Source organism: Hyla sarda, chromosome 4 (assembly GCF_029499605.1).
Source record: "Hyla sarda isolate aHylSar1 chromosome 4, aHylSar1.hap1, whole genome shotgun sequence".
Lineage (NCBI taxonomy): Eukaryota > Metazoa > Chordata > Amphibia > Anura > Hylidae > Hyla > Hyla sarda.
In genome coordinates this window covers 23,225,725-23,248,084 of record NC_079192.1, presented here as the reverse complement: position 1 = coordinate 23,248,084, position 22,360 = coordinate 23,225,725, and the positions used below count along the sequence as shown (strand labels likewise).

The 22,360-nt window shown below is 43.8% G+C and overlaps 1 protein-coding gene across 1 annotated transcript in view; it reads right to left on the bottom strand.

Annotated features, from left to right (window-relative positions):
* LOC130367325 (NXPE family member 3-like) overlaps positions 1-22,360 on the bottom strand; it is a 47,394-nt gene that overhangs the window by 6,845 nt on the left and 18,189 nt on the right. The window lies entirely within an intron of this gene.

Here is a 22,360-nt window from a genome sequence, read left to right as displayed (position 1 = left end):
CAACAGCAAGAGGTCTGGAACACTGGCTAGGGATAGACAAGGAACGCTTTCACTGGCACAATGGCAACAATATCCGGCAAGGAAGTGCAGGGGAAGTGAGGTAATAGAGGGAAGTGCACAGGAGAACACACTAATTAAAAACCATGCGCCAATCAGTGGCGCACCGGCCCTTTAAATCGCAAAGAACCGGCGCGCGCGCCCTAGAGAGCGGGGCCGCGCGCGCCGGGACAGCACAGACCGGGAGCGAGTCTGGTAGGCGGGTCGGGATGCGCACCGCAAGCGAGCGTGTCCCGCATCGCGAATCGCATCCCGGCTGGGAACATTATCTCAGCGCACCCGGTCAGCGGGTCTGACCGGGGCGCTGCAAATGGGAGAACGCTGTGAGCGCTCTGGGGAAGAGCGGGGACCCGGAGCGCTCGGCGTAACAGTACCCCCCCCCCCCTTGGGTCTCCCCCTCTTTTTAGAACCTGAAAATTTGTAGATAAGGTCCTTGTCAAGGATGTTGTCCTCGGATTCCCATGACCTCTCCTCCGGACCGCAATTCTCCCAATCTACAAGAATTTATTACCTCTGACCATCTTGGATGCCAGAATTTCTTTAACCGAGAAGATGTCAGAGGACCCGGAGACAGGAGTAGGAGCAACAACCTTAGGAGAGAAGCGGTTAAGGATAAGTGGTTTAAGGAGAGAGACATGAAAAGCATTGGGATTACGGAGAGAAGGAGGAAGAAGGAGTTTGTAGGAGACAGGGTTGATTTGGCATTTGATTTTAAAAGGTCCAAGATAACGTGGTCCCAGTTTATAACTGGGGACACGGAAGCGGATATACTTGGTGGATAGCCACACTTTGTCTCCGGGAGAAAAGACAGGAGGAGTCCTTCTTTTTTTGTCGGCATGTTTCTTCATCCGGGATGAGGCATGTATGAGAGATTTTTGAGTCTCTTTCCAGATGGTGGAGAAGTCCCGCGTCACCTCATCAACAGCGGGCAAACCAGAAGGCGTGGGAGTGGGGAGGGGGGGAAGAGGGTGACGGCCGTACACCACAAAGAATGGGGATTTAGCGGAGGACTCAGAGACTTTGAAATTGTACGAGAATTCGGCCCATGGTAGGAGATCGGCCCAGTCATCCTGGCGGGAGGAAAAAAAAGTTGCAAATAGTCCCCAAGAACCTGATTAACTCTCTCCACTTGCCCATTGGATTGGGGATGATAGGAAGACGAGAAGTTTAATTTGATTTTAAGCTGATTACAGAGGGCCCTCCAGAATTTCAACACAAATTGAACGCCTCTATCCGAGACGATATGCGTAGGAAGCCCATGAAGGTGAAAAATGTGCACAAAAAATTGTTTCGCCAACTGTAGCGCAGAAGGAAGACCTGGAAGAGGAATAAAATGTGCCATCTTGGAGAAATGATCAACGACCACCCAAATAACTGTGTTGCCACGGGATAAAGGTAAGTCTGTAATAAAGTCCATAGCAATCTGAGACCATGGTAGCTCAGGAACAGGCAGAGGATGAAGGAGACTGGCAGGCTTCTGGCGAGGAGTCTTGTCCCGGGCACAGACTGTACAAGCCCGAACAAAATCAGCAACATCTGCTTCCAGGGTAGGCCACCAATAAAAACGAGAGATGAGCTGGACGGATTTTTTGATGCCAGCATGGCCGGCGAGATGTGAGGAGTGTCCCCACCTGAGAATCCTGAGCGTGGAGGGACGAAGGTCTTTCCAGGAGGAGTTTGTCTGATGGAAGCTGGGGAAGCAGAGATCAGACAGTCAGGAGGAATAATGTGTTGCAGGGAGGCTTCCATTTCAGAGGCATCCGAGGAACGAGAGAGGGCGTCAGCCCTAATGTTCTTGTCAGCGGGGAGAAAATGAATCTCAAAGTTAAAACGGGCAAAGAACAACGACCACCTAGCCTGGCGAGGGTTCAGCCGTTGGGCAGACTGAAGATAAGAGAGATTCTTGTGATCAGTGTATATCATAACTGGGTATTTGGACCCCTCCAGCAGGTGCCTCCATTCCTCGAGGGCCAGTTTTATGGCCAGTAGTTCTCGATCACCAATTGAGTAGTTTTTCTCCGCCGGAGAGAAGGTCCTAGAAAAGAAACCACAAGTAACACCATGTCCGGAAGAATTTTTCTGTAGGAGTACAGCTCCAGCTCCTACCGAGGAGGCATCTACCTCCAGTTAGAAGGGTTTAGATGGATCAGGTCTGGAGAGTACGGGAGCAGAAGAAAAAGCAGTTTTGAGACGGTTGAACGCCTCTTCCGCTTGAGGAGGCCAGGACTTAGGGTTGGCGTTTTTCTTGGTTAGGGCCACAATTGGAGCCACAATGGTGGAAAATGTGGAATAAATTGTCTGTAGTAATTGGCAAACCCCAAGAAACGTTGGATAGCTCGGAGTCCGGAGGGGCGTGGCCAATCCAACACGGCTGATAGTTTGTCCGGGTCCATTTGGAGTCCCTGGCCAGAGACTAAATATCCTTGGAAGGGAAGAGATTGGAATTTCTCCATCTTGGGATATAACTGATTGTCCCGGAGTCTCTGAAGAACCATGCCGGCGGTGTTCTTCTAGGTTAGAAGAAAAAATCAAAATATCGTCCAGGTAGACCACAACACAGGTATATAATAAATCACGAAAAATTTCATTTACAAAGTCCTGGAAGACGGCAGGGGCGTTGCAAAGCCCAAAGGGCATAACCAGATATTCAAAGTGTCCATCTCTGGTGTTAAACTCGGTCTTCCCCTCGTCCCCTTCCCTGATGCGGATGAGATTATATGAACCTCTTAAATCCAATTTGGTAAAGATGTTTGCGCCACGTAGGCGGTCAAAGAGTTCCGAGATAAGAGGTAGGGGATAGCGTTTTTTTATAGTGATTTTATTAAGACCACGGTAACCAATGCATGGTCGTAAGGAACCGTCTTTTTTGGAGACAAAGAAGAACCCTGCTCCGGCAGGGGAGGAAGACTTGCGGATAAATCCCCTTTTTAAATTTTCTTGGATGTACTCCGTCATGGCTTGTGTTTCCGGAGCAGACAGAGGATAGATTCTGCCCCGGGGTGGAGTAGTACCAGGGAGGAGATCAATAGGACAGTCATAAGGCCTGTGAGGAGGCAAAGTCTCTGCTTGTTTTTTGCAAAAAACATCAATGTAGTCCAGATAGGCCTTGGGGAGACCTGGTATCGGAGGAGCCATAGGGTTTTGACTGGCAGGACTGGGAACAGACATAAGGCATTTTTTTATGGCAAGAAGTACCCCAGTTCTTGATTTCCCCAGTGGTCCAGTCAAGGGTAGGGGAATGGCGTTGCAGCAAAGGTAGTCCAAGAAGAATTTCAGAGGTGCAGTTAGAAAGTAACAGAAATGCAATTTTTTCGTGATGGGGTCCAATGCACATTAAGAGGGGTTCTGTGCGGTAACGCACAGTACAGTCCAATCTTTCACCATTAACAGAGGTGATGTAGAGGGGTCTGGAGAGACTAGTCACTGGGATGTTGAACCTGTTAACGAAAGAGGCCAAAATAAAATTTCCTGCAGATCCGGAATCCAAGAAGGCCACAGCTGAGAAGGAGAAGTTAGTAGAAGAAATCCGCACTGGCACAGTAAGACGTGGAGAAGCAGAGTTCACACCTAGAGTTGTCTCACCTTTGTGCGGAATCGGAGTGCGTCTTTCCTGACGTGGAGGACGGATAGGACAATCCTTCAAGAAGTGTTCGGTACTGGCACAGTACAGGCATAGGTTCTCATTGCGGCGGCGTGTCCTCTCTTGAGGTGTCAGGTGAGACCGGTCTACTTGCATAGCCTCCACGGCGGAAGGCACAGGAACAGATTGCAGCGGACCAGAGAAGAGAGGAGGCGGGGAGAGAAACCGCCTCGTGCGAACAAAGTCCATATCCTGGCGGAGCTCCTGACGTCTTTCGGAAAAACGCATGTCAATGCGGGTGGCAAGATGAATAAGTTCATGCAGGTTAGCAGGGATTTCTCGTGCGGCCAGCACATCTTTGATGTTACTGGATAGGCCTTTTTTGAAGGTCGCGCAGAGGGCCTCATTATTCCAGGACAATTCGGCGGCGAGAGTACGGAATTGGATGGCGTACTCGCCTACTGAAGAATTACCCTGGACCAGGTTCAGCAGGGCAGTCTCGGCAGAAGAGGCTCGGGCTGGTTCCTCGAAGACACTTCGAATCTCCGCGAAGAAAGAATGTACAGAGGCAGTGACAGGATCATTGCGGTCCCAGAGCGGTGTGGCCCATGACAGGGCTTTCCCAGGGAGAAGACTGACCACGAAAGCCACCTTTGACCTTTCAGTTGGAAATTGGTCCGACATTATCTCCAAATGCAGGGAACATTGCGAGAGAAAACCACGGCAAAGTTTAGAGTCCCCATCAAACTTGTCCGGCAATGATAAACGGAGGCTGGATGCGGCCACTCGCTGCGAAGGAGGTGCAGGAGCTGGCGGAGGAGATGGTTGCTGAAGCTGTGGTAGAAGCTGCTGTAGCATCACAGTCAGTTGAGACAGCTGGTGGCCTTGTTGCGCTATCTGTTGCGACTGCTGGGCGACCACCGTGGTAAGGTCAGTGACAACTGGCAGCGGGACCTCAGCGGGATCCATGGCCGGATCTACTGTCAGGATTCGGCAGGCTGGAGGTGGATCCTCTGTGTCAGAGAGGGGTTGGCGTGGACCGTGTCGGTGGACCGGTTCTAAGTTGCTACTGGTTTTCACCAGAGCCCGCCGCAAAGCGGGATGGTCTTGCAGCGGCAGTAGCAACCAGGTCGTATCCACCGGCAACGGCTCAACCTCTCTCACTGCTGAGATAGGCGCGGTACAAGGGATGAGACAAGAGCAAGGTCGGAGGTAGCAGAAGGTCAGGGCAGGCAGCAAGGATCGTAGTCAGGGGCAACGGCAAGAGGTCTGGAACACTGGCTAGGGATAGACAAGGAACGCTTTCACTGGCACAATGGCAACAATATCCGGCAAGGAAGTGCAGGGGAAGTGAGGTAATATAGGGAAGTGCACAGGAGAACACACTAATTAAAAACCATGCGCCAATCAGTGGCGCACCGGCCCTTTAAATCGCAAAGAACCGGCGCGCGCGCATCCTAGAGAGCGGGGCCGCGCGCGCCGGGACAGCACAGACGGGGAGCGAGTCTGGTAGGCGGGTCGGGATGCGCACCGCGAGCGGGCGCGTCCCGCATCGCAAATCGCATCCCGGCTAGGGACATTATCGCAGCGCACCCGTTCGGCGGGTCTGACCGGGGCGCTGCGAACAGGAGAACGCTGTGAGCGCTCCGGGGAGGAACGGGAATCCGGAGCACTCGGCGTAACACTTGTATATAGGAGCAGTATTATAGTAATTATACTCTTGTACATAGGAGCAGTATTATAGTAGTTGTATTCTTGTATATAGGAGAATTATTATAGTAGTTATATTCTTGTATATAGGAGCAGTATTATAGTAGTTATATTGTTGTATATAAGAGCAGTATTATAGTAGTTATATTCTTGTATATAGGAGGCAGTATTATAATAGGTATATTCTTGTATATAGGAGGCAGTATTATAGTAGTTATATTCTTGTATAAAGGAGCAGTATTATAGTAGTTATATTCTTGTACACAAGGGGCAATATTATAGTAGTTATATTCTTGTACATAGGAGCAGTATTATAGTAGTTATATTCTTGTATATAGGAGCAGTATTATAGTAGTTATAGTCTTGTATATAGGAGCAGTATTATAGTAGTTATATTCTTGTATAAAGGAGGCAGTATTATAGTAGTTATATTCTTGTACATAGGAGCAGTATTATAGTAGTTTTATTCTTGTATATATAGGAGGCAGTATTATAGTAGTTATATTCTTGTATATAGGAGGCAGTATTATAGTAGTTATATTCTTGAATATAGGAGCAGTTTTATAGTAGTTATATTCTTGTACATAGGAGGCAGTATTATAGTAGTTATATTCTTGTACATAGGAGCAATATTATAGTAGTTATATTCTTGTATATATAGGAGGCAGTATTATAGTAGTTATATTCTTGTACATAGGAGGCAGTATTATAGTAGTTATATTCTTGTACATAGGAGCAGTTTTATAGTAGTTATATTCTTGTACATAGAAGGCAGTATTATAGTAGTTATATTCTTGTATATAGGAGCAGTATTATAGTAGTTATATTCCTGTATATAGGAGGCAGTATTATAGTTGTTATATTCTTGTACATAGAAGGCAGTATTATAGTAGTTATATTCTTGTATATAGGAGCAGTATTATAGTAGTTACATTCTTGTATATAGGAGCAGTATTATAGTAGTTATATTCTTGTATATAGGAGCAGTATTATAGTAGTTATAGTCTTGTATATAGGAGCAGTATTATAGTAGTTATATTCTTGTATATAGGAGGCAGTATTATAGTAGTTATATTCTTGTACATAGGAGCAGTATTATAGTAGTTTTATTCTTGTATATATAGGAGGCAGTATTATAGTAGTTATATTCTTGAATATAGGAGCAGTTTTATAGTAGTTATATTCTTGTACATAGGAGGCAGTATTATAGTAGTTATATTCTTGTACATAGGAGCAGTATTATAGTAGTTATATTCTTGTATATATAGGAGGCAGTATTATAGTAGTTATATTCTTGTACATAGGAGGCAGTATTATAGTAGTTATATTCTTGTACATAGGAGCAGTTTTATAGTAGTTATATTCTTGTACATAGAAGGCAGTATTATAGTAGTTATATTCTTGTATATTGGAGCAGTATTATAGTAGTTATATTCCTGTATATAGGAGGCAGTATTATAGTTGTTATATTCTTGTACATAGAAGGCAGTATTATAGTAGTTATATTCTTGTATATAGGAGCAGTATTATAGTAGTTATATGAAAAAGAGGAGAAAACATGAAGATACCGCACTCACCCACTGTATGTACTTGAAGATGTAGATTTATTCAGATCCTTGGAGATGGATCCGTAAGGTGGAGGACATGTCCTCCACCTTACGGATCCATCTCCAAGGATCTGAATAAATCTACATCTTCAAGTACATACAGTGGGTGAGTGCGGTATCTTCATCTTTTCTCCTCTTTTTCATATTTATGGACTACCGAATTTATACCTGCACCCCCAGAGATTACGTATACCTGAAGCTCCAAGACAACACCTCCACGAATAGGCTGTTACTTAGGGAGTCCAGTCACTGGTGCCACTCATCTCTCTCCACTTAGATTTTTATAGTAGTTATATTCTTGTATATAGGAACAGTATTATAGTAGTTATATTCCTGTATATAGGAGGCCACGAGTGTAACAGAGACCACAGACATCAGTGAGAGATGCCCTCATGAGACAGTCATTTCAGCCACTAGTATAAAAGAGACCACAGACGTAAGTAAGAGATGTCCTTATGAGACAGTCATGTCAGCCACTAGTATAAAAGAGACCACAGACATCAGAGAGAGATGCCCTCATGAGACAGTCATGCCATCCACCAGCATAATGGAGACCACAGACGTCAGTGAGCAAGTGAATGAAGTTCATATAATGAGCGGAACCTTAGACTTCCCCCTCATGGTCATGGAGGGTATAAAAGATGAAATAAATCAAACTGGTTGTGAGTCAGGGGACGCCTCTGAAATGCTGATCAGTGACCCTTCTATAGACAGAAATGTCTCAGTCCACCCTGCAGACCCAAACTCTGATTTACAGGCATCCCAGAAACATCAACCCCAAAACCCCAATCTGCTAAATCTGCCACCTGAAATCACCGAGGTAAAACCCGAAAACTCAGACCTGCAAGATTCACAGAAAATAAAAGAGGCGTCCTCCTTATCTGATCCGGGGGTACAGGGTAGAGATGGGGAACATTGCCAACTTCTCCATTCACAACCAGAAGAGATCTGGACACCGATGACGGACCAAACTCTCCTCTGCGGAATGAACATTATCCAATCACAACAAACTGATGCTCTGGGTGAGGATCCCTGTAAACTAGTAGTAGTTATATTCTTGTATATAGGAGCAGTATTATAGTAGTTACATTCTTGTATATAGGAGCAGTATTATAGTAGTTATATTCTTGTATATAGGAGCAGTATTATAGTAGTTATAGTCTTGTATATAGGAGCAGTATTATAGTAGTTATATTCTTGTATATAGGAGGCAGTATTATAGTAGTTATATTCTTGTACATAGGAGCAGTATTATAGTAGTTTTATTCTTGTATATATAGGAGGCAGTATTATAGTAGTTATATTCTTGTATATAGGAGGCAGTATTATAGTAGTTATATTCTTGAATATAGGAGCAGTTTTATAGTAGTTATATTCTTGTACATAGGAGGCAGTATTATAGTAGTTATATTCTTGTACATAGGAGCAGTATTATAGTAGTTATATTCTTGTATATATAGGAGGCAGTATTATAGTAGTTATATTCTTGTACATAGGAGGCAGTATTATAGTAGTTATATTCTTGTACATAGGAGCAGTTTTATAGTAGTTATATTCTTGTACATAGAAGGCAGTATTATAGTTGTTATATTCTTGTATATAGGAGCAGTATTATAGTAGTTATATTCTTGTACATTGGAGCAGAATTATAGTAGTTATATTCTTGTACATAGGAGCAGTATTATAGTAGTTATATTCTTGTATATTGGAGCAGTATTATAGTAGTTATATTCTTATGAAAAATGAAGAGATGTCCAGCGCAGGTTCCAAGCAATACGAAATAATTTATTCAGCAGTAACACGACATGATGACAGGTAGGTGACGCGTTTCAGCCACAATCTGCGGCCTTAGTCATACAACAATACATTACAAATGAATCTCTTTTATAAGGGAGAGAGGCAGGGTTCTGTCCAGCAGGAAGGGTGTGCCCGGTGAGTAAAATCACCCTCAGCGTTAACCCGTTGCTGGAAGTTGACTCGCTCATCCCCCGTACAATTGTGATATAAAAACGCATGGTTTGTGTGAACACATGCTAAAAATTACAAATAGTACAAACAAACCCATATTGAATGGGATTCACAATTATAAAAAGTTCTTATGTACGGATTGGATAATGGTGTCTGTAAATTAGTCATAAACCAATATTTGATGGTCACTATATAACTTATAAAAATAGCAATTTCATATGAAAATATTTATCAAATGTATATAATGTAATAATTTGCTAAATTTTATACGACAAACACCATGTCTTAGAGAAGTGGGAAGATCAATGTGAAAATACGAAATATTGAAACGGACTCATATATGTTAGTGTTGCGAATTTATCTGGATTTTCTTCATATGAGCAAAGTCACATGTTGATGACGATAATTTGATCCTAAATAATTAGATAATATTCATTATATTGCACAAAGGGCATAAAGCGATATAAATTCAATTTGATTATCTGTGTATTTTAAACATTAAATATTTTAACTACTAAATTCGTAATATATATATAAAGAGTCATAATTTCAATAATGCAATATCTTTATGAGTTGGTGGGAAAAGGAGTTTTTGTTTTCCCACAACAATAGTTGTGGTCAACATATTTTGTGGTATGGTCGGTATATAGACGACCTCCTGTTTATCGGGAGGTCGTCTATGCCGACTACACAGCACTTTGGTGAATATCTAAATCATAATCCTTGCAATCTCAAATTTACATTACATAGTCACGAAAATGAAATAAATTTTTGGGATTTAACATTAAGAGGTGATGTAATAAATGCCAAGATTGAGACCTCCACATACCGTAAGGAACTCTCAGCAAACTCTATATTGCAGGCAGGATCTTGTCATCCCCCCCACGTAATTAAAAATCTCCCAGTGGGGGAGATGATAAGGGCCAGACGTAATTGTTCCACTCCAGAGATCTTTGATCGTGAAGTGAATGATATATCGCAAAGATTAAGCCAGAGAGGATATCAAAAATGGTCATTAGAAAGAGCAAAAAATATTGCCAGTAAAAGAAATAGAAGCGATCTAATATATGGAGATAACAAAAAACTTAAGCGACATACATCACAGAATCATAAAAAAACACTCATTTTTTCTACTAATTACAGCCAAAATTTTAGACAAATCTGTCATATAGTGGAAAAATATCTGCCAATGGTAGCGAATGATAGTCATTATACAAAAACATTTGAAAATGGATATAAATATATTTCGAAAAAAGCAAAAACCATTGGGCAGTATATTTCTCCCAGTCTTTATAGTTCAACAGAAAAGAAAAATTCTACCTGGTTAAAAGTGAAAGGAAATTATAAATGTGGACACCTGAAATGTATTTGTTGTACAATTATGAAAAACAGTAAAACTTTTCTCTCCACCACTACAAAAGAAACATTTAACATGTCTGGATACATAAATTGTAACACTAATAACGTGGTGTATCTAATGACATGTGAACTATGCCAAGTTCAATATGTTGGGTGCACCACGAATCCCCTGAAGGCGAGGATCAGAAAACACCTGTCTGATATTCCTCATTTCCAAACTAGACATTTATCCATGGTCAGCAGACATTGTGCAGAAAACCATGAGGGGGATTTCTCCGGTCTTAGCCTTCAGGGAATAGAAAAAGTTGTCCACACAATTAGGGGTGGAAATATTAAACAAAAACTACTGGATAGGGAAGTTTATTGGATAATAACATTACAAACCAGGTACTCCCAAGGCCTGAATCAAAGACAAGATGTAATATTGCATTATTGAAATTATGACTCTTTATATATATTACGAATTTAGTAGTTAAAATATTTAATGTTTAAAATACACAGATAATCAAATTGAATTTATATCGCTTTATGCCCTTTGTGCAATATAATGAATATTATCTAATTATTTAGGATCAAATTATCGTCATCAACATGTGACTTTGCTCATATGAAGAAAATCCAGATAAATTCGCAACACTAACATATATGAGTCCGTTTCAATATTTCGTATTTTCACATTGATCTTCCCACTTCTCTAAGACATGGTGTTTGTCGTATAAAATTTAGCAAATTATTACATTATATACATTTGATAAATATTTTCATATGAAATTGCTATTTTTATAAGTTATATAGTGACCATCAAATATTGGTTTATGACTAATTTACAGACACCATTATCCAATCCGTACATAAGAACTTTTTATAATTGTGAATCCCATTCAATATGGGTTTGTTTGTACTATTTGTAATTTTTAGCATGTGTTCACACAAACCATGCGTTTTTATATCACAATTGTACGGGGGATGAGGGAGTCAACTTCCAGCAACGGGTTAACCCTGAGGGTGATTTCACTCACCGGGCACACCCTTCCTGCTGGATAGAACCCTGCCTCTCTCCCTTATAAAAGAGATTCATTTGTAATGTATTGTTGTATGACTAAGGCCGCAGATTGTGGCTGAAACGCGTCACCTACCTGTCATCATGTCGTGTTACTGCTGAATAAATTATTTTGTATTGCTTGGAACCTGCGCTGGACATCTCTTCATTTTTCATAATCATACGAGTTGTGGTTCAGTCTCGTCCGAGACGCAGAAAGGGCGTACGAGTGAGCTGTGCCTAACACTTTGGACTTAGTTATTTTCTTGTACATAGGAGCAGTGTCACAGCGAGCGCTCCGGTCATCACCTCCGGACCAGAGCGCCCGCTGCCTCAGCTCTCTCCCCCGGGGTCCCGACGTCTCTCGGTCAGACGCACTGACCGGGAGCACGGGTTCCACAGTGTCAGAGATGCGGCTAACGTGGCGGCTGGTCCTCACTCACGCGCCGCGTCCCTGTCCGGCTCACCTGGTCCTCGGTGTGCGGCTCCATACACTCCTGCTTCCCGGCGCGCGCGGCCCCGCTCTCTAGGGCGCGCGCGCCGGCTTCATTAAATTTAAAGGGCCAGCGCACTGGTAATTAGTGCGCTGGTTCCTCACCTCCTACTGTGTCTTGCATATATAAGCTGCCTTCCCCTTCCTTCCCTTGCCGGATCTTTGTGCCTTGTGCCTCTGAGAAAGCGTTCCCTCCTGTGTTAGTTACCTTGCCAGTTCCCGAACCCGTTGCTACCGTATACTCGCCTGTGAACCCTTGCCGCCTGCCCTGACTTCTGCTACGTCCGACTACGCTCTTGCCTACTCCCTGTGTACCACGCTATATCAGCTGCCAGAGAGGTCGAGTTGTTACTGGGGGATACGACCTGGTAGTTACCGCCGCAGCAAATCCATCCCGCTTTGCGGCGGGCTCTGGTGAAGACCAGTAACTGCTTAGAACCGGTCCTCCAGTACAACCCACGCCATCGCCTCTCTGGTCCAGAGGATCCACTACCTGTCCTGCCGGTTCCTGACAGTAAGATCCGGCCATGGATCCCGCTGATGTTCCCCTGCCAAGTCTAGCGGACCTCACCTCCATTGTGGCCCAGCAAGGTCAGCAGCTGGCCCAGTTGACCGCTATGATGCAACAGCTCCTGCCTTCTTAGCAACAGCCAGCTCCTCCGTCTGCACCTGCTGCATTACCTCCGCCTGCAGTTGCCACTGGATCCAGAATCCGTTTGTCCCTACCAGACAAATACGACGGAGATCCTAAGTTATGCCGAGGGTTCCTGTCTCAGTGCTCTCTTCACCTCGAGCTACTGTCTGACCAGTTTCCGTCTGAGCCTTCATCCTCAGTCTGCTCTCCGGGAGGGCCCTGGCCTGGGCTATACCGCTTTGGGACCGCGCTGATCCAGCCACCGCATCTGTCCAGAGTTTTCGTCAGGAGTTTTGTAGTGTGTTCGAGGAACCTGCCCGGGTTAACTCCGCAGAGACTGCTTTGCTAAACTTGTCCCAAGGAAATTCTACCGTGGGTGACTATGCCATCCAGTTCCGCACCCTTGCCTCCGAGCTGAACTGGAACAATGAAGCTCTTTGTGCCACTTTTAAGAAGGGACTTAATTGTGACATTAAGGACATCCTTGCTGCACGTGACCTGCCTACTACCCTGAGTGACCTCATCTTGCTAGCCACAATAATCGATAAACGTTTCTCCGAGAGACAAGGGGAACTCCATCTTGAGAAGGAAAAAGCTCGTCCTAAATGCTGCCCTCGTCTGACTCCTGTGTTCCAGCATCCACCTCTACCTGTCTCTGGGTCTTCCGCTGTGGAGGCCATGCAGGTGAACTGGTCTCGCCTGACCCCGCAAGAACGGAGCCACCGTAGAGACGAGAACCTGTGTTTGTACTGTGCTAGCACCGAGCACTTCCTTAAGGACTGTCCTCTTCGTCCTCCACGTTCAGGAAACGCTCGCACCTAGTGGATGTGGGAGAGGCATTACTAGGTTTGGATTCTTCCTCTCCACATCTCATTATATCCGTGCAGTTGTTCCTTTCGTCCAAGTCCTTCTTCTCTGCTGCTGCCTTCTTGGATTCCGGTTCAACCGGCAACTTCATCCACGCCTCCTTGGTCGACAAGTATCAAATTCCTATAATCCGTCTGCCCAAGCCGTTCCTCATTTCTACGGTCAACGGGGAGAGACTCTCTGCTACAGTACAATACCGCACCCAGCCCCTGCGGATGGACATTGGGATGTTTCATACTGAGACTCTGGAATTTCTGGTTCTTCCCTTTTGCTCTTCCGAACTCCTGCTGGGTTTACCGTGGTTGCAACGCCATTGTCCTGCCTTGAATTGGTCCACCGGTGAGATTCTGCATTGGGGTTCCTCCTGCTCTGACCGGTGCCTCAAGCCTGCTCCTATCAAACGGGTCCCCCCAGTTCCTCCGCCACCAGGTCTTCCCAAGCCTTACCACCATTTTGCGGATGTCTTCTGTAAAAAACAAGCGGAGACCCTTCCTCCTAACAGGCCTTATGATTGTCCTATTGACCTGTCACCTGGCTCTACTCCTCCTCGGGGCAGAATTTATCCTCTCTCACCTCTAGAGACTCAGGCCATGTCTGACTATGTACGTGAGAATTTACAGAGAGGCTTTATTAGGAAGTCTTCTTCTCCCGCTGGAGCCGTTTTTTTCTTTATGTCTAAAAAGGATGGTTCCCTCCGTCCCTGCATTGATTATAGAGGACTCAATAAAATGACCATTAAAAACCATTACTCTCTGCCTGTTATCTCTGAGCTGTTTGACCGTCTCAGAGGAGCCAAGATTTTCACCAAGTTGGATCTCTGCAGGGCCTACAATTTGATCCGCATTCGAAGAGGAGACGAGTGGAAGACCGCTTTTAACACCAGGGACGGTCACTTTGAGTACTTAGTGATGCCTTTTGGATTCTGTAACGCACCTGCAGTCTTCCATTAGTTAGTTAACGACATCTTCCGGGATCTTCTTTACACTTGTGTAGTAGTATACCTGGATGATATCCTTATTTTTTCCTCTAATTTGGATCAACATCGAGTCCATGTCCGACAAGTTCTCACCCGTCTCAGAAGCAACCGCCTCTACGCCAAGATTGAGAAGTCCGGTTCCTCAGGCATCTTGGGTTGAGCAGATTACAAGGTATATATAGGGAAAAGGGGTTAACCCCTTCAAGGAGGAAAATTTAACTAACCCCTTGAGGGGTCAAGCCCTTTAGGCCCCTCACAACAAGATAGAAGCACATAATAACATCACAACAAAGTACCCAATAAAACAAATACAATACAATTAAAAACAAATATTATATTTTAACAAAAAAATATTAAAAATATTATAGTACTATATAAAAAAAAAACATATTTTCTTTTTTCCTTTTTTTTTTTTTCTCCTCTTCTCTTGATATTTTAACGGGCATTTTCCAGTGTCTCATTAAGACCATCTGGAAATAAAGTAACCAAAGAAAAAATCCAAAAGGATTCCCTATTATTTAATCACTGTATACAATTATGACTAAAAACTGGAATAGTTTCTAGTATAGTCAGCTTTAGAACATCAATGCATCTATCATGTTTAAGAAGTAAGTGGCGTGAGACACTATGTAGAACAAAACCATTTTTAATGTTAGATCTATGTTTGTTCATACGTGACCGCACTGTCTGTACGGTGCGGCCAACGTATTGAAGCCCACACGAGCAAGTAAGTAGATAGATAGCAAACGAACTGTCACAGGAATAATGATTTTTTATTTGGAACCTTTTTTTTGATACTGTGGAGTTAAATGAAACAGAGGGAGTGCCAATCATAGCACAACAAAGGCACCTTGGTCGCCCACAAGGAAAAGTGCCCGGGGCTTTGGAACCAACAGAATGGTTTTGTTGAAGAGATTCAGATTTGAACCTACTAGGTGCCACCAAATTTCTCAGGTTCGGGGACCGACGAAACGTAATACTAAACCCAACATGCCTGAGGAAGCGGGTGACCGTGAAACGCGTTGCATTATGGGAAATAAATCCTTTTAATTTCTTATCTGGTCTCAGCACTTCCATTGATCCCATTCTGCTACCTGGAGATTGCTTGTTTTTATCGTGATTCTATTTCAGCGGGACGAAGCTGCAGAGACCCTATGATGATACGCCCTGTTCCATTGTTGTACTTGGTTGGAGTACAACTTCATGTGGTAAGCGCAATTCACACTTAGCGTTACCAACTCACCTTTGGTGTTACACTACGGAGCGCATCCGTTTGTGCTTTTTTATTTCAAGATTGAGAAGTGTCTGTTTGAGCGTTCCTCCTTCCCCTTCCTGGGGTATATCATCTCTGCCCAAGGACTTCAAATGGATCCTGCCAAGCTTCCTGCAGTTCTGGACTGGCCACGCCCCTCTGGTCTCCGAGCCATGCAGAGGTTCCTGGGTTTTGCCAATTACTACAGACAATTTATTCCTCATTATTCCACCTTGGTGGCTCCTCTTGTGGCCTTGACTAGAAAAGGTGCTAATCCCAAGACCTGGCCTCCTCACACTGAAGAGGCCTTCCAGTCCCTGAAAGCCGCCTTTGCTTCTGCACCTGTTCTTTCCTGGCCAGATTCTTCTAAGCCATTCTATCTTGAAGTGGATGCATCCTCGGTGGGAGCTGGAGCTGTGTTAACGCAGAAGTCCTCCAGAGGCAAGACCATAACTTGTGGCTTCTTCTCTAAAACCTTTTCTTCCGCCGAGAAGAATTACGCTATTGGGGACAGAGAACTGTTGGCAATTAAATTAGCCTTGGAGGAGTGGAGACATCTTCTCAAGGGTGCTCCTCACCCTGTGACCATTTTCTCGGACCATAAGAACTTAGTCTACCTCCAGTCTGCTCAGAGACTAAACCCCCGCTGAGCTCGTTGGTACATCTTCTTCGCCCGCTTCAATTTCCAGATTCACTTCCGCCCCGCTGCCAAGAACATCAGGGCAGATGCCCTTTCTCGCTCTTCTGATGTTATGGGCGACGTACCCACTCCTCAACACATTATCCCACCAGAATGTCTCATCTCGGTTGCACCTGTGGACTTGTGGCTTCTTCCTCCGGGTTAAGACCTATGTTCCTCCTCGTCAGCGGTTACAAGTTCTCAAGTGGGGTCACGCTTCCCTCTTTTCCGGTCATCCTGGGATTAAGAAGTCTCTTCAATTAATTTCTCAAAGATATTGGTGGCCCTCGCTGGAGCAAGACGTCACAGAATTCGTCCAATCTTGTGCGATCTGCACCCGTGACAAGACTCCTCGTCAGAAACCTGCGGGTCTTCTTTTGCCCCTTCCTGTTCCGGAGACCCCTTGGTCGCACATCGCCATGGACTTTATCACTGATCTTCCCTCCTCCCATGGTATGACAGTCATTTGGGTCGTGGTGGACCGATTTTCGAAGATGGCTCACTTTGTGTCCCTGTCTGGTCTCAGTTGGCCAGTTTTTTCTACATATCTTCCGCCTCCACAGTCTTCCCAGACACATCGTCTCTGACCGTGGGGTGCAGTTCGTTTCCAGGTTTTGGAGGGCTCTCTGTGGTCAACTCGGAGTCAAGCTGGACTTTTCTTCCTCGTATTACCCTCAGTCCAATGGCCAAGTAGAACGGGTGAACCAGATTCTGGAAGATTATCTACGCCATTTTGGGCAGAGTTCTCTTATAATTTCAAACAATCTTCCGCCACCAATAAGTCTCCATTTTTTGTGGTTTATGGTCGTCGTCCTCTGCCACCTCTACCTCGGACCTCCGCCCCCTCTTCTGTACCAACTGTAGAGGACCTCCTTCTGGACTTCACTTCTATTTGGCGAGTGACCCACTCAGCCCTCCTCAAGGCCTCGGCCCGTATGAAGTTCCAGGCCGACAAAAGTCGTAGAGTTCCTCCAGAATTCAGTCCCGGTGACAAGGTGTGGCTCTCCTCGAAGTACAATATCACTGAGTCTTGGATACAGTTAGTGTCAAAAAATTATAATACAAATTCAAACACTAAAAATTAAACTTTATTCAATCTTAGAATCTAAAGCAAAAAAAAAAAGGGTCCACTCCAATTGTATGAAATATGTGGTCCTGGTGCTTGAAAATATGGGCATACCAGGAACCACTGGTTATGATACCAATATCCAATTGCTCCCACCAATCAGGAGACTTACAATCAATGGTCCATATAGATGCTAAAGGATAGGATAGGGGATGAGGTAGAGTCAAGGGGGAAGGGCCTAAGGGGGGTGTAGGCCTATGGATGGTGGCCACTACCTGCTCGTCCTTATTCTAGGTCCCTTCCACTACCCCTAAACCTAGACGGAGTGAACGCCCTGAGAAGGACGGCCCCGTACAGGAACCTACCCCTCAATAAGCTCGCCTTACCCTGTGCTATAGACCACAGGGAGGCTCTCTGTCTCACTGTATAGAGCTATCTATCTCTTTGGATAGGAGAAGGATAGATAGGACCTATTGTCACCACAATCTAGGGGTCCCACCAATAGTGTGGGTACTATAGAGTGAACACATATATATATATATATATATATATATATATTGTCACGATGTTGGTAGTATATCACTCAACTGATCTCATATATATTGCTTGAAAACTTTGTATATAGGTATTCAGGTGTATCATTAACACTACTGTCATTCGAATGCACCACGTGTTTTTAAAATTATGATACACTTTATATATGTCACTCAACTGACCCCATAGATAAGAGAAACTCCATGCAAAAGGCATTCAGGTATATACACCTATATCATATAAATGCACAACTGATTTACAAAAGTATAAAGCTTTGACCATAATGCATCATATATATAGCAATGGAGTCACAATTGAGCCAAATAAGCAAACTTGTAATGCAATGGAGTCACAATTAAGCCAAATAAGCAAACTTGTAATGCATCAAGAGAGGAATAAAGGGGGTGACAATAAGATCATACAATATGAGTGAGGAGACAGAGTGAATTGACTTATCTGAACCATTAGATAAGTAAACGATAAAAAAGCTGTATCCCAGCCGTGTCCCAACGCGTTTCTTGCCCTAGTCATCAGGGGACAATAAAGGGCATTAGATGAGGTTAGGACCAAGATTGTCCATCATGATGGTCAGTAGGAACGGAGATGAGGTGATCAGATGATCCCGCTACCATGCCATAATGTGGCGCCGGCCGTACTTATATATCGGATCCTATTCAGTGTCAACCTATCATCGGTCAAAGGGTGGTAGACTGACTGGTAACTCCGACCAACCAGTGTCTCACAATCCAATTACGGTCCGCCTTTTACTTACAAGGAGGAGATCTTTACCTTGTTTATGTGATCTTCGGCGTCCATGTGTATAGTCTAATTCCTTCCGGGTACCGGCCACGTGATCATTTTGGATCACATGACCATGGGTATCAGAAATCAGCTTACGTATAACCTCCGAGAGTCTGTCCTGCCTTCGCAATAGATGTGGCTAAGCCGCGCAGGTGCGTATATATAGACATAATGGACTTAACTCCGCGCATGCGCCTGATCGTGCTACCAATATCGTTGCACAGTCTAAGTGTCTGGGCATGCGCGTTAGAGTAAAGATGACACTTTGAAATAGTCTATGCCCTCAGATAGTAAATGGACCTAGCCCCGCGCATGCGCCCGAACGCGCTGCTGATGTGAATGCAGCGTCTAAGTGTCAGGAGTGTCGTAATTGGATTGTGAGACACTGGTTGGTCGGAGTTACCAGTCAGTCTACCACCCTTTGACCGATGATAGGTTGACACTGAATAGGATCCGATATATAAGTACGGCCGGCGCCACATTATGGCATGGTAGCGGGATCATCTGATCACCTCATCTCCGTTCCTACTGATCATCATGATGGACAATCTTGGTCCTAACCTCATCTAATGCCCTTTATTGTCCCCTGATGACTAGGGCAAGAAACGCGTTGGGACACGGCTGGGATACAGCTTTTTTATCGTTTACTTATCCATTGATTCAGATAAGTCAATTCACTCTGTCTCCTCACTCATATTGTATGATCTTATTGTCACCCCCTTTATTCCTCTCTTGATGCATTACAAGTTTGCTTATTTGGCTTAATTGTGACTCCATTGCTATATATATATGATGCATTATGGTCAAAGCTTTATACTTTTGTAAATCAGTTGTGCATTTATATGATATAGGTGTATATACCTGAATGCCTTTTGCATGGAGTTTCTCTTATCTATGGGGTCAGTTGAGTGACATATATAAAGTGTATCATAATTTTAAAAACACGTGGTACATTCGAATGACAGTAGTGTTAATGATACACTCGAATACCTATATACAAAGTTTTCAAGCAATATATATGAGATCAGTTGAGTGATATACTACCAACATCGTGACAATATATATATATATATGTTCACTCTATAGTACCCACACTATTGGTGGGACCCCTAGATTGTGGTGACAATAGGTCCTATCTATCCTTCTCCTATCCAAAGAGATAGATAGCTCTATACAGTGAGACAGAGAGCCTCCCTGTGGTCTATAGCACAGGGTAAGGCGAGCTTATTGAGGGGTAGGTTCCTGTACGGGGCCGTCCTTCTCAGGGCGTTCACTCCGTCTAGGTTTAGGGGTAGTGGAAGGGACCTAGAATAAGGGCGAGCAGGTAGTGGCCACCATCCATAGGCCTACACCCCCCTTAGGCCCTTCCCCCTTGACTCTACCTCATCCCCTATCCTATCCTTTAGCATCTATATGGACCATTGATTGTAAGTCTCCTGATTGGTGGGAGCAATTGGATATTGGTATCATAACCAGTGGTTCCTGGTATGCCCATATTTTCAAGCACCAGGACCACATATTTTATACAATTTTTGTTGGTCTGAGTGGACCCTTTTTTTTTTTTGCTTTAGATTCTAAGATTGAATAAAGTTTAATCTCCTCGAAGTACCTCAGATTTAAGGTACCAAGTTACAAGCTGGGCCCTCGTTACTTGGGTCCCTTCAGAGTCAAGAGCCGCATTAATCCAGTGTCCTACCAGCTCCATCTTCCTCCCTCCCTCAGAATTCATAACTCTTTCCATGTCTCCCTTCTCAAACCTCTATCTTTAATTGCTTCTCTAGTAAATTTCTTTCTCCCACCCTTGTCACTGGTACCTCAGATATTTTTTCAGTCAAAGAAATCCTAGCTACCAAGGTCGTTCGGGGGAAAAAAATTTTTGGTTGACTGGGAGGGCTGCAGTCCTGAAGAGAGGTCTTGGGAGCCTGAAAATAACATCTTGGACCACAGTCTCATCCTTAACTTTCAAAAAGAGGGGGAGACCTGGGGGGGGGGTACTGTCACAGCGAGCGCTCCGGTAATCACCTCCGGACCAGAGCGCCCGCTGCCTCAGCTCTCTCCCCCGGGGTCCTGGCGTCTCTTGGTCAGACGCACTGACCGGGAGCACGGGTTCCACAGTGTCAGAGACGCGGCTAGCGTGGCGGTTGGACCACGCTCACGCGCCGCGTCCCTGTCCGGCTCACCTGGTCCTCGCCGGCTTCAGTAAATTTAAAGGGCCAGCGCACCGGTAATTGGTGCGCTGGTTCCTCACCTCCTACTGTGTCTTGCATATATAAGCTGCCTCCCCCTTCCAGCCCTTGCCGGATCTTTGTGCCTTGTGCTTCTGAGAAAGCGTTCCCTCCTGTGTTAGGTGCTTTGCCAGTTGCCGAACCCGTTGCTACCGTATGCTCGCCTGTGAACCCTTGCCGCCTGCCCTGACTTCTGCTACGTCTGACTACGCTCTTGCCTACTCCCTGTGTACCATGCTATATCAGCTGCCAGAGAGGTCGAATTGTTACTGGGGGATACGACCTGGTAGTTACCGCCGCAGCAAATCCATCCCGCTTTGCGGCGGGCTCTGGTGAAGACCAGTAACTGCTTAGAACCGGCCCTCCAGTACAACCCGCGCCATCGCCTCTGGTCCAGAGGATCCACTACCTGTCCTTCCAGTTCCTGACAAGCAGTATTATAGTAGTTATATACTTGTATATAGGAGAATTATTATAGTAGTTATATACTTGTATATAGGAGAATTATTATAGTAGTTATATACTTGTATATAGGAGCATTATTATAGTAGTTATATTCTTGTACATAGGAGCAGTATTATAGTAGTTATATTCTTGTATATAGGAGCAGTATTATAGTAGTTATATTCTTGTACATAGGAGTAGTATTATAGTAGTTATATTCTTGTATATAGGATCAGTAATATAGTAGTTATATTCTTGTATATAGGAGCAGTATTATAGAAGTTATATTCTTGTATATAGGAGCAGTATTATAGTAGTTATATTCCTGTATATAGGAGGCAGTATTATAGTAGTTATATTCTTGTATATAGGAGGCAGTATTATAGTAGTTATATTCCTGTATATAGGAGGCAGTATTATAGTAGTTATATTCTTGTATATAGGGGCAGTATTATAGTAGATATATTCTTGTACATAGGAGCAGTATTATAGTAGTTATATTCTTGTATATAGGGGCAGTATTATAGTAGATATATTCTTGTACATAGGAGCAGTATTATAGTAGTTATATTCTTGTACATAGGAGCAGTATTATAGTAGTTATATTCTTGTATATAGGAGCAGTATTATAGTAGGTATATTCTTGTATATAGGAGCAGTATTATAGTAGTTATATTCTTGTACATAGGAGGCAGTATTATGGTAGTTATATTCTTGTATATAGGAGAAGTATTATAGTAGTTATATTCTTGTACATAGGAGCAGTATTATAGTAGTTATATTCTTGTATATAGGAGCAGTATTATAGTAGTTATATTCTTGTATATAGGAGCAGTATTATAGTAGTTATATTCTTGTACATAGGAGCAGTATTATAGTAGTTATATTCTTGTATATAGGAAGCAGTATTATAGTAGTTATATTCTTGTATATAGGAGCAGTGTTATAGTAATTATATTCTTGTATATAGGAGCAGTATTATAGTAGTTATATTCTTGTACATAGGAGCAGTATTATAGTAGTTATATTCTTGTATATAGGAAGCAGTATTATAGTAGTTATATTCTTG